This window comes from Gossypium hirsutum, chromosome A01 (assembly GCF_007990345.1).
Source record: "Gossypium hirsutum isolate 1008001.06 chromosome A01, Gossypium_hirsutum_v2.1, whole genome shotgun sequence".
NCBI classification, from domain to species: domain Eukaryota; kingdom Viridiplantae; phylum Streptophyta; class Magnoliopsida; order Malvales; family Malvaceae; genus Gossypium; species Gossypium hirsutum.
Genome location: NC_053424.1, coordinates 43,871,312 through 43,885,203, shown reverse-complemented (window position 1 = coordinate 43,885,203; position 13,892 = coordinate 43,871,312). Strand labels below are relative to the sequence as shown.

The 13,892-nt window shown below is 38.0% G+C and overlaps 1 non-coding gene across 1 annotated transcript; it reads right to left on the bottom strand.

Moving 5' to 3' along the window:
• Window positions 1-4,640: 4,640 nt before the first annotated feature.
• LOC121206376 (small nucleolar RNA R71) lies at window positions 4,641-4,747 on the bottom strand. The gene has a single exon (XR_005901443.1). It is a non-coding gene; the product is annotated as a small nucleolar RNA R71 (small nucleolar RNA).
• Window positions 4,748-13,892: the final 9,145 nt, after the last annotated feature.

The window sequence follows — 13,892 nt, the reverse complement described above, 5'->3', positions numbered from 1 at the left end:
GCTGCAATTATCTGATTATGTGCTGCATTTCGGTACAGCATGATGTGTAGGGATGGGTGGGTTGATTTTATCCCCACATGGTGTGTAGGGTTGGACAGAGATGGTGTGTAGAGGCTGGTAGGTAGGATTCTGATATTCTGTCTGCATTCTGTATCTGACATGGGTTAAGGCGCTAAGTTGTATCTGATTCTATATCTGATGGGCTAATGCTCTAATCGATTCTATAAAGGGCTCCAGCCCTAGACTGTTTATGTATGACACTTAACGTGTATTCTGTATGTGTGATTTCTGTGGGGATTACACACTAAGTTTACGAAAACTCACCATATTCTATTTAATTTGTGTAGGTAATCCCCAGCAATAGTCTGATCGGAGTAGCAGAGGACTCGGCGGTGACCACCACGGTTTCGTACTTTATTAATGCAGTTTTTCTTAGTTATCTTATAATAGCCCAATTTCAGTGAAATTAGAATAGTGGTTTCAGGACCACAAATTCGAGTCCGAAAAATGAAATTATTTAAATTTCATAAAATGATAGGTATTATGATAGGAATATTGCATGAAAATGTTAATCGAAAAATTTTATCAATTATGTGTCTAATTGCAAAAAGGACTAAATTGAATAAAATGTCAAAGTTGAATTCTAGTAGTTATAAGGATTAAATAGCTATAGAATTAAAAATGAGAAGTCCTTATATGGAAATTAGACCATTGATGAAAAATATATAGATATTTTTAATGAGTCATACATGGAAAAATTGAAAAAGGTTAAGGACTAAATTAGAAATTGAATTAAATAAAGTATGATAAATGATTAAATAGAATTAAATCCATTTTATATCATCTTCTTCTTCATAAAATACATGGAAACCCTAGGAGAGAGAAAAGAAATTTCTTAATATTGGTATAAACGATAAACTCATTTTGATATAATGGCATGTATAGGCTACTGAGGCCAAATAATGATGTAATATGTTTGTTTACAACTTAGCCATTGGAATGGCTAGTAATATGCATTTTGTGGTAATGTGGTATGTTCATGTTCAACAAGATACAAATCATCTGTCATAAAACTTGTTTTACAAACCAATGTAAAGGTAAGCTTTAAAGTATGTTTAAATGTTGGAAATGTTAGATTGAATGATGGAAATTGGTTGAAATGGAAGGTATATATTTATAAGTTTTCATGCAAGAAAATGGTTAAGCTTGGGTGAGAAATAGGGCTAGAAAATGGCCTCATTTCATCTATACGGGTATGGCACACGGGCGTGTGTCTAGACCGTGTGTGACACACGGATAGCCCATGGGCGTGCGAAATGATCGTGTGTTCCCTGTATCTTTAAATATGAAGTCAGGATAGTACACTGGCAGAAGACACGGCCGTGTGTCTTGGTCGTGTGAAGGACACGGGTTTCAAGCATGGCCGTAAGTCTAAACTGTGTAAAAATGGCTTAAAAATGGAAAAAAAATCAGTGTACCACACGGCCTAGCCACATGGACGTGTGCCCAGGCCGTATGCCCATTTGATACTTAAGAAATTGCAAGTCAGAATTCTACACGGGCTGGCAACACGGCCATGTCCCAGGCCACACAGGCGTGTGCCTCTATGTTCAAGGAAAAATTTTCAAAGTTGTCGGTTTAGTCCCGAACCATTTCCAAAGCATGTATTGGGCCCGGTAGGTCCATATTAGGGTCTTTAAGTTGAATATTTGAAAAGAATTGATTTGAAATGCATATTTATAACTCGGTTTTGTATAAATGTTAGTGTATAAATCTAATAATGCCTTGTAACCCCATTTTGGTAACGGATACGGGTTAGGGGTATTATATTATTGGCATCAAAGCTACGGTTTAGCTGATTCTCGGACTAACGTAGCAAGTGTGAATTTAGCTATACATGCCATTATATAATTGTTGATAGCGTGATATCTCTTGACCATTTTAAATGTGTTTTTCATATAGTAAATGTCTTCCAATCGAGCAAGAGCAGAATCTGAGGAAACTGAGAGTGCTTCTCAAGCTTCCGTACGGCGAGCTATAAATGGTAGTAGTAGTAGGTCCAAATCAGAGGGCCGAAGTGAATATGCTAAAGAGGCTTTCTTTGAAATGTTGGATAAATGGTTTCCTGAATATTTGAGAAGAAATTCAACTGCTTTCCAACCACAACCTCCCCCACCAAATACTCAGATTGTTCTTGAAAGACCATCGGGTACTGAAATTGTTAGAATTGGTAAGGCTCCAATGGACAAACTCAGAAAATATGGAGCTAAGGAATTTAGAGCTACAATCGAAGATGATCTGGAAAAAGCTAAATTCTGGCTAGAAAATACTACCCGAGTGTTGGACGAATTATCATGTACTCCAGCTGAATGTTTGAAATGTGTTGTATCTTTGTTAAAGGACACGACTTATCACTAGTGGAAAACATTAAGTTCAGTGGTTCCAAAAGAACAATATTACTTGAGAATTCTTTCAATCTGAGTTCAGAAAGAAATATATTAGTTAAAGATTCTTAGATCAGAAAAGGAAAGAATTTATAGAATTAAAGCAAGGGAACAGATCTGATAAATCGTAATTTATACATGTTTTTATCCTATGCTTAGCACATTTATGGATGGTTTCTCCTTAGATTTGGTGAATTCGATGCACCTAATTCTTTAACTTCATGTTTTATACTTAGGTAAGCATAGGAGAGTAAAAAAAGTGAGAAACGAGCCAAAAATTGAGAAAATGGACCCACATGGGAAATCAACACGACCTGAACTTCCTCACACTGGCGTGTCCCTTTGGCAGGATCGAAACACGACTTACACGGGTAGATTACACGCTCATGCCTATTCAACAGCCTTGGCCACGGGTTGGAGTAATCACACATGGGCGTGTCACACAGGCGTGTCCCTGCCGAGCCCAAGTATAACCCTATTCGGAAAAGGCCAATTTTGAGGGCTCTTAAGCATTCTAAAGCTTATTTAAACACCTAAGAAGGCACTTAGGAGGGGGACGCAGAGTAGGAAGTAAGGAATTACTCAAGGAAAGCCGATTGATCCATCTTAGAAGCCGGATTCATCATCAAGACCGATGATCTCCCTTCAAGTTCCTTCAGGAGTTTTGGGTTTTCTTATGTTTTGTTATCTTTATGCTTTTGAGATGTTTTCTTTCATAAATATGAACTAAACCCCCTAAATACCTAAGGGGAATGAAACCTAAGACAGATCTTGTTATTATTATCTGAATTGTATGATAAATATTTGACTTGTTCTTAGTTATGTGTTATTAATTCTTGTTTTGATATTCCAGGATATTGATTCAAGTTAAGCTCTTATTCAGAGGAGGAATAGACCCTGTCTAAAAGTAAATTTGTTATAATTAAGCAGAGTTGATTGCACGTCTAGAGATAGGTGATAAGATTTTGTCAGATTAGGGTGAAACCTAATAAGGGAATCAATAGATCGAGTTAATGCAATTCTAGGGTGCTAATTAGAAAGAGATTTCAATTATTCAACCTAGGGTTAGACGTTATTAGTCTCGAGAGAGATAATAATATAACTTAGGGATTTCTACGGATCAAGTCAAATGAATAAATTGTCTGATTCAGAGTCAAATAACAAGTGAAGTCTAGGTGGATTTTTCCTTAGGTATTGTCTTAATCAATCGAATTTTCCCAAAACTATTTTCTCAAATTTTCTTTCTGTGCATTCTTAGTTTAGTAATTAGTTTAGATAACCAAACCTCTTAATTTTTTGGTTAGATAATAAAAAGGAAGTAAATACTAGTACTCGTGGTTCCTTTGGGTTCGACAATCTGGTCTTGCTGAACTATACTACTATTCGATAGGTACACTTGCCTTAATTGTGATAATAAGTTAGTCTTAAGAACAATTAATTGATAAATCTTTAAAACCTGTTATGAATATCATGTATCATGTTTTTGGCGCCATTGCCGGGGATCTAGGATATTAGGAAAACTCAATTTTTATTAGTTTAGCCATTTTACTTTTATTGCAATTTAAATGTTTATTTTCTTTTCTAATTCTTCATTTATTTTCTTCTGACAGGTTTTTCTAGTTTATGACCAGAAGAAACCCGTCAGGACCATTACTGTTTGATAGTAAGATCGATCGCACAGTTCGTAGAAACTGAAGAGAAATAAGGCGAAGCTTACGATACACAGAGGAAGAGCAAGAGGATGATACTTCAACCACAACCAAAGAGATGACTGAAAACCAAGAAAATCCGCTACCTCTTACGATTGCTGTTAATCAGAATCCTGCTCTGCGCACTATGTAAGATTATGCTAAACCTTCTTTAACAGGAACTGAATCGAGTATAGTTAGACCTGCTGTAGCTGCAAATACTTTTTAACTAAAACCTAACACAATTCAAATGATACAACAATTTGTTCAGTTTGATGGTTTGCAGGACGAAAATCCCAACGCTCACTTGGCAAAATTTTTGGAACTATGTGATACATTTAAAATTAATGGCATTTCTGATGACGCCATTCGCCTTCAATTATTCCCTTGTTCATTGAGAAACAAAGCTAAACAATGGTTGAATTCGTTACCACGGGGGTCAATCACTACTTGGGAACAAATGACCGAAAAGTTTTTATTAAAATATTTTTCGCTGGCTAAAACGGCTAAATTACGTAATAATTTCTCTTCTTTTGAGTAGATGGATTTAGAAACACTCTACGATGCATGGGAGAGATACAAGGACTTCTTGAGAAGATGCCCTCGCCATGGGTTACCACTCTGGCTACAGGTTCAAACCTTTCATAATGGCCTAAATCCTTTGACTCGACAAATGGTTGACGCAGCTACTGGCGGAACCATTAATAGTAAGACACCTGAAGATGCCTATGAATTTATAGAAGAGATGTCACTGAATAACTATCAGTGGCAAGTCATGAGGACAAAGCCAACGAAAACAGCTGGTGTTTATAGCGTCAATTCTGTCACCATGCTCTCTAATCAGGTGGAACTCTTAAATAAGAAAATTGATGGTTTTCTTAGTTCTTGACAAGTCCACCCAATAATGCAGTACGAAGCAAGTGGAGGTGGATCAAGCAATTCAGAATACCCACCCTATGGCCACAACATGGAGAACGAGCAGTTAAATTACATGGGTAATAATCCTCGATCTCAAAATAATCCTTATAGTAATACTTACAATGCAGGTTGGAGGAATCACCCAAATTTCTCATGGGGAGGCCAAGGGAATCAGAGACCACCACTTCCAGGCTTCCAACAACCACCCTACCAACAAGAGAAAAAGCCGAACCTTGAGGAGATGCTAAAAAAATTCATCTCAGTGTCAGAAACTCGTTTTTAAAATACCGAGATAGCACTTAAAAATCAGTAAACGTCGATCCAAGGGCTCGAAACACAGATAGGTCAGCTCGTTAAATTGATATCCGAACGACCACAAGGTAGCCTGCCGAGTAACACTGAATCTAACCCAAGAGAGCAAACCAATGCAATTACCATTCAAGATGAGGAAGGGTTAGTTGCACCTGAACCAGAACAGAGGTAGGAAACTGTGGTAAGTAAAGGTAAGGGTGATGTGGACCACAATAACCAAAAAATGGTAAGTAAAGAGTACAAACCACGGGTGCCATACCTCAATGCGACAAGAAAAGACCGTACAGATGAACAATTTGATAAATTCCTTAAACTTTTGAAGAAATTACATATTAACTTACCGTTTATCGAAGCTCTCTAGCAGATGCCAAACGCAGTCAAATTTTTAAGGGAGCTTCTAGCAAACAAACAAAAGTTGGATGAGGTGTCGCATGTGGAGTTGAATACAGTTTGCTCAGCCATATTACAGAATAAGCTACCCAAAAAATTGAAAGATCCAGGGAGTTTTACGATTCTTTGTTTAATTGGTAGTTTAGATGTTCATAATGCATTGGCTGACTTAGGGGCAAGCGTTAATGTTATGCCTTATAAAATGTTTAAATAGCTAGGTCTTGGGAAACCCAAACAAACTAGGATAAACATTCAATTGGCTGATAAAACCATTAGATTTCCTAGGGGTATCATAGAAGATGTTCTTGTTAAGATCGATAAATTTATATACCTAGTAGACTTTGTTGTTCTAGACATGAAAGAGGATAGTAACGCACCTTTGATTTTAGGACGACCCTTTTTAGCTAGTGCTAGAACCATTATTGATGTTGGTACAGGTGAACTCACACTTCGTGTGGGAGACAAAAAAATTACCCTTCAAGCTCGTAATTCAAGTAACACATCAAAAATTGAAGGTGATTGTATAAATCATTCTACTAGTACTGATCATGTGGTGAAACCCTTTGTGCAGGAAACAGTTACGAAGAACGCATATGAGCCGTATTCAAACAACAACAAATGACCTATTTATGAAGAACGAAGGCTACAAATCGAGGAGCTAGATGAATGGCAGACACAGAAATTGAGAACACCCGATAGACTGAAACCGAGCCAAGACAAGCTCAATACCTCACCAAATCAACTTAAGGTTGGAGACAAAGTACTACTAGATGCAGTAGATCCTTGCATTACCACTCCTGAACCTAATAAAGGAATTCCTCTTACAGTACTCAGTATTTTCCCATATGGTACAGTCGAGGTAATTTATCCCAAATTCGGTACTTTTAAGGTATACAATACTTGTCTTAAACCTTATGTTGATAAAGTTGATAGTAGGGATGAGGAGTGTAAACTCCTAGCACCACCTTGACCATGCAGAAGAGAGGTAAGTCCAGCTTAAGACTATAAATAAGCGCTTTTTGAGAGGTAACTGGAGCACTAACAGTAATGATTTATTTAAGTTTTAGCTTTTAACATTTAACATACTAATCGAATAATGGAACGCAGGCTTTCTAAAGACCACACTTCCAAGCACACGGGCGTACATTAGGTCGTGTGAAAATAGGGCAAATTTTTTTCCCCAACACGGGAAGCGATAAGTCGCCACGGCCATGCGACATGGCCGTGGGTGAACCTGCCAAAACAACACGAGTGTACGACACGCCCGTGCCTTGAAATCGTGGGCGAACATGTCAAAGTAGCACGGGCGTGCGACACGACCGTGCCCATCACCCACGGGCGAACCTGTCAAATTAACATGGGCGTGGACCTATGTACACGGGCGTGAGAGAAACGAATGAAGCAAGAAACAGCCGTGCGATACGACGTGTGCACCCACATGCCCAAAGAACACGAGCGTGGGCCAAATGTCAGACGTGTCCAAATTTAAAATTCGCAAAACACATGGGTAAAAATTAGGCCACACGGGCGTGTCCCACTGCCGTGTGCCCCAAAATCTATAGAAACCCCTCATTATTCATCATCTCCCTCCCTAAAAATCCCTAACCCTAGCCGCTGCAACTTTACACGCCCTACCCCCCACGCCCGTGCACCGTCTACAACACCGATTCCAACGCCCCAAGCTCCTTCCTTTTGCGTTTGTTTACTCTTTTCTTTCTATTTTTCTTTAAATATGTTGTTTATTTCATGATTTCTCTGCTCTGTTGAACTATTTTTAATGAATATTCATAGTTAGAATATTAAAATACTCATTCTTGTTTTATAAAAATTTTGTCATTCTAGTTACTACATTATGCTACACTCTTTCATTTTTCCTTGTTTCCATGAAATTTATGCTTACCCAATGCATTCATTCATATTCTCGTTACATTATAATCCCATAACTTGATATATTTAGTTGTTTTAGTTTGTATCATCTAGTACGTAAATCTCATAAAATATTCATATTTAGTCTTGATTTTCCATACTATTCTTGGGGCATATTGGTTGAATTTTGATTTTTCAATGCAGGTACAATGTCGTCCTCACGTGGTAAGAAGACCGCTGTTCCCGACTTGAAGAAGAGAAAATGAGCAGCGTCATCCCGGGTCCTACCACAGAGATTCGCCACCGTTCCTCCAGGTTCCTTTGGGACCCCAAGAGGAATTATATCAAATATTATGGGCCAGACCCCTAGGTGTGGGCCATTTCATTGACTGGGCCGCACTTGAACAGATTTATTTGGCTGATACGGTCTGAGCCCTCCTGACAATTGATCGTTGAGCTGAGATATCTCGAGTTCACATTGGAACTCTGCTCGATGTTCCATCTTCAGACTGTCATGACCAACTTTGACAATCCTGGAACGGTCCAGTTCGGCCTTGGTGGTCTAGTACGCCAGTTGAGCGTACCCGAGTTTGGGGTTGCACTAAGGCTATATAGGGAGGAGTTCATGAACGAAAATGAAGTCGACACCCTCCACCACCACATCCACTACTCCCCATCAAAATGCTGGAGGGACCTCGTCCCTGCCTCGGCCACCTACGATCCTAGCCGCTCCAAGGCATCGGCTCTCCCTCTATCCTTGAGGTATCTACACGCCATCTTGGCTCACACTCTGACAGGGAGACGAGAGAGCACCGACGTCGTCACCACCTACGATGCCTATTTCTTATGGAGCATGGCGAACGGACACGTCCTCGACCTTGCCTACTTCATCGCCCTCGCCATCCGCTATCAGACGGAGCGACATAGGAGAGGGGTCATCTCTATCGGGCCCTATATGACTCGACTGGCTCGGCACTTCGGGCTCCTCAACATAACAGCCCAATCATCCTCCCTCACTCTCATTGACCAGATGTCCCCACAGGGTATCTCGAGCATTATAAGTATGAGGATAATCAAAAAAAGACGTGGCACCTACCCTCCTCAGTATTGCCTCATCCAGTCCATCGAGGAGGAGGATCCAGTGGACATTACTTATGATGTCCCTCTACATCATGAGGACCCACCGTCTCAGCCACCACCCCCCTCTCGTCCAGTTCATACGGCGGCTTCATATGCTGACATCTCTGATTGCCTTACTCGATTCGAGTAGTAGTGTTTTCAGCGCTTCGATAACATTGATGCTACTCTATAGCAAACTTGTCAGCACTTCCACATCTCATCGCCACCCCCACCTCGCGAACCATCTAGCGATGAAGATGTTTAAAAACTTTTATTTATTATTTTATGTTTTTACTTTTATTCTATTTTAAGACTACTTTTTATTTTTCTTTAAGCTTATTTTTAGGTTTTATAATTATTATTTTTACAATTTTTAATTTCGGCTATTTCATTACGAGTAATTATTCTTCTTTATATATTTCCTCAAAAGTTCCTGATTCTATCACAGTTATAAAGAGCTCCAAAGCTCACTATTACTTAGGAACTTAAACTCCACTAGGAAAGGTTCTCCACGACTGCCATGCCCTGCTCGACCACGACCATAGCCATCATGAGATATAATATTCTTTTGGCGCAGCATTTGTGGAACCCAACCTCTACCACCATCGGAGTATCCTCCTCCACCCTCATCATTGCTTTGGCCGATTATTCTCCATAACTCCAATTCAAGGAGTTCATTCATCATTCAGGAAGTTTCACTTCTCTCGCTATCTTATGATTATAAATCTATCTTTGTCAATATATCTATCTTTGTACATTGAGGGCAATGTACATCTTAAGTGTTGGGGGTCTTTTATATCATCATTAGAAATCCCTGAATGTTGTCTTATTCTCACGTGAATCACTCATATCACTATTAGAATGAATTTTGATTAATTTATGATTTTTATTGATATGTCTTGAATTAAAACATAGGCATTTATGCATTGATTGTTTAAAATTTAACACATTAGGGAATCAAGCATGATAAGTTGAGCATAGGAGAGTAAAAAGAGCGAGAAACGGGCCGAAAATAGAGAAAATAGACCCATATGGAAAATTAACACGGTCTGGACTTCCTTACATGGGCGTGTCCCACGGCTGTGTCCCTTTGGCAAGATCGAAGAACGACTTACATGGATAGACTACATGCCCATGCCTATTCAACAGCCTTGACCACGGGCTGGAGTAATCACACACGGGCGTGTCACATAGGCGTGTCCTTGCCGAGCCCAAGTATAACCTTATTCGAAAAAGGCCAATTTTGAGGGCTCTTAAGCATTCTAAAACCTATTTAAACACCTAAGGAGGCACTTAGGAGGGGGACGCAGAGCAGGAAGAAAGGAATTACTCAAGGAAAGCCGATTGATCCATCTCAGAAACCAGATTCATCATCAAGACTGAAGATCTCCCTTCAAGTTCCTTCAGGAGTTTTGGGTTTTCTTATGTTTTGTTATCTTTATGCTTTTGAGATGTTTTCTTTCATAAGTATGAACTAATAGGGGAATGAAACCTAAGACGAATCTTGTTATTATTATCTGAATTGTATGATAATTATTTGACTTGTTCTTAATTATGTATTCTTAATTCTTGTTTTGATATTCCAAGATATTGATTCAAGTTAAGCTCTTATTCAAAGGAGGAATAGACCATGTCTGAGAGTAAATCTGTCATAATTAAGTGGAGTTGATTGCACGCTTAGAGATAAGGTGATAAGATTTTACCGGATTAGGGTAAAACCTAATAAAGGAATCTATAGATCGAGTTAATGTAATTCTAGGGCGTTAATTAGAATAAGATTTCAATTATTCAACCTAGGGTTAGTAGTCTCGAGAGAGATAATAATATAACCTAGGGATTTCTACGGATCAAGTCAAATGAATAAATAGTTTGATTCAGAGTCAAATAACGAGTGAAGTCTAGGTGGATTTTTCCTTAGGTATTGTCTTAATCAATCGAATTTTCCCAAATTTTCTTTATGTGCATTCTTAGTTTAGTAATTAGTTTAGATAACCAAACCTCTTAATTTTTAGGCTAGATAAAAAAAGGAAGTAAATACTAGTACTCGTGATTCCTTTGGGTTCGACAATCTGGTCTTGCTGAACTATACTACTGTTCGATAGGTACACTTTCCTTAATCGTGATAATAAGTTAGTCTCAAGGACAATTCATTCATAAATCTTTAAAACCTGTCATTAATATCACGTATCCCCGTTACGGAATATGAAAGGGAGTTTGTTCGGTTAAGCCAATATGCTAGTGAATGGGTCCAAACAGAGACAAAAATGTGTAAACATTTCGAGGAAGGATTAAATGAAAATATAAAATTACTGATTGGTATTTTAGAAATAAGAGAGTTTCAGCACTTCCTGATCGTGCAAAGAAAGTTGAGGAGCTAAGTAAAGAAAAGAAGAAGGCAAACAGAGAAACTCGATTCTCTGGGAAAAGACCTATTAGTAGGTCTCAATCATTTTCTTCAAAGAAATCAAAGACGTATCAAGAAGGATCTACTACTTCAACTGGGTATTCTGGTAAAGAGCGTGGTTTTCAATGCTTTAATCCCAAGTCTTCGTCATCGTCAGTGACTAGTGTTGGAAGTGTGGGAAACATGAAGCCAAAATGTAAACATTGTAACAAATTTCATCATGGGGAATGTCGAATGAAAATCGGTGCATGTTAGAAATGTGGTTCATTTGATCATTTCTTGAAAGATTGTCCAGAAATAGTAGAAAGAGATGCTGAACAGACTTCAAAACTAGGTAGCACTGCTTCAAGGGAAATATTAGTGGTAGCTGAAGCACTACAAAAGATTCAAATGCTAAATCTAAGGCCCGAACTCCTGCAAGACATATGCCATACGAGCCCGAGAAGATGCTTTAACGCTAGATGTCATTACTGGTACTTTCTCTTTATTAGATACTAATATTATTGCATCAATTGGTCCTAGTTCCACACACTTGTATATATGCACAAATTTAGTAGATGTTAAAAATTTACTTGTTGAATTTACTGAATTTGTGGTCGAAGTTTCAAATCTTTTGGGTCAATGTGTAAAGGTGGATAAAGTTTGTAAAAACTATCTTTTGATGTTTCTTGGCTGATTTAATGCTACTGCCTTTTGATGAATTCGATGTGATATTGGGAATGGATTGGTTAACCAAACATGATGCACTGGTTAATTGTAAGCAGAAGTATATTGTGTTGAAATGTCAAGACGGTGAGTTACTTCATGTTGAATATGACAAGCTAGATGGATTATTTAATATGATTTCAGCAATAGCAGCACAGAAATGTATGAGGAAGTGGTATAATGCTTATCTTGCTTATGTGTTGGATATTAAGGTAACCGAGTCAAAAATTCAATCTGTGCCAGTCGTATGTGAGTTTCCAAACGTGGTTCCAGAAGAATTGTCTGGTTTACCACCTGTTAGAGAAGTGGAATTCTCTATAGATTTAATTCTGGGAACAACAACAATATCGATAGCACCTTATCGAATGGCTCCTGCCGAGTTAAAAGAGTTGAAGACGCAGTTACAAGAATTAATTGACAGAGGTTTTGCTCGACCTAGTTTCTCAGCATGGGGTGTTTTGGTGTTATTTGTAAAGAAGAAAGATGGATCTTTGAGGTTGTGTATTGATTATAGGCAACTCAACAAAGTCACTATAAAGAATAAATATCCATTACCTCGAATTGATGACTTATTTGATCAGTTGAAGAGAGTTACTGTATTTTCAAAGATTGATCTTCGTTCGGGTTATTACTAGCTCCGGGTGAAGGATTCAGATGTTCTAAAGATAGCTTTCAGAACTAGATATGGTCATTATGAATTCTTGGTGATGCCATTTGGATTAACAAATGCACCAGCAGTGTTTATGGATTTAATGAATAGGATTTTCAGACCGTACCTAGACAGGTTTGTCGTGGTATTCATAGATGATATTTTAGTTTATTCTTGAAGTGAAGATGAACATGTTGAACATTTGAGGATCTTGTTGAAAACTTTACGGGAAAAACAATTGTATGCCAAGTTTAGTAAATGTGAATTTTTGCTACGAGAAGTTAGCTTTCTTGGTCATATTTTATCTGTTGAAGGCATCAGGGTTGATCCGAACAAAATTTCAGTAATTATTAATTGGAGTCCACCAAAGAACGTGTCAGAGGTTAGAAGTTTTTTGGGTCTAGCCAGATATTATCGGAGGTTTGTTAAAGGATTTTCAATGATTGCTTCTTTGATTACTCGTTTGTTGTAGAAATATGTAAAATTCGAGAGGAATGATAAATATCAGCAGAGTTTTGATAGACTGAAGACTTTGTTGACTGAAGCACCTGTGTTGGTACAACCTGAATCGGGTAAGGAATTTGTAATTTATAGTGTGCATCTTTAAATGGTTTATGTTATGTTTTGATGCAATAAGGTAAAGTGGTTACCTATACTTCAAGACAACTTAAACCACATGAAAGAAATTACCCAATACATGATCTTGAACTGGCAGCCATAATGTTTGCATTGAAAATATGGCGGCATCATTTATATGGTGAAAAATGTCATATTTACATTGACCGTAAAAGTTTGAAGTATTTAATGACACAGAAAGACTTGAATTTGAGGCAACGCAGGTGGCTCGAGTTAATAAAGGATTATGATTTGATTATTGACTATCATCCGGGAAAGGCCAATGTTGTGGCGGATGCACTGATCAGGAAATCTTTGTTTACTTTAAGAGCAATGAACACCCGGTTATCTTTGTTAGATGATGGTTCAGTTGTAGCTGAATTGAAAGCTAGGCCGACATTTATACAACAAATTTATGAAGCACAGAAGATTGACAATGAGTTGCAAATTAAATGGGAACAATGTCAAAAGAATTTTGATTCAGAGTTTCAAATTGCGTCTGATGATTGCTTGTTGTTTAAAAACAGAATATGTGTTTCGAAAAACTCAGAACTGTTACAAAAGATTTTGTATGAAGCTCATAATGGTACAATGTTAGTTCATCCCGGTAGTAATAAAATGTATAATGATTTGAAAAAGATGTATTGGTGGCCGGGAATGAAAAGAGATATTTCTGAATTCGTAGCCAAATGTTTAATATGTCAACAAGTGAAAACTGAGCATCAGGTGCCTTCAAGGTTATTACAGCCAATCAATATACAAGAGTGGAAATGGGAAAGGAT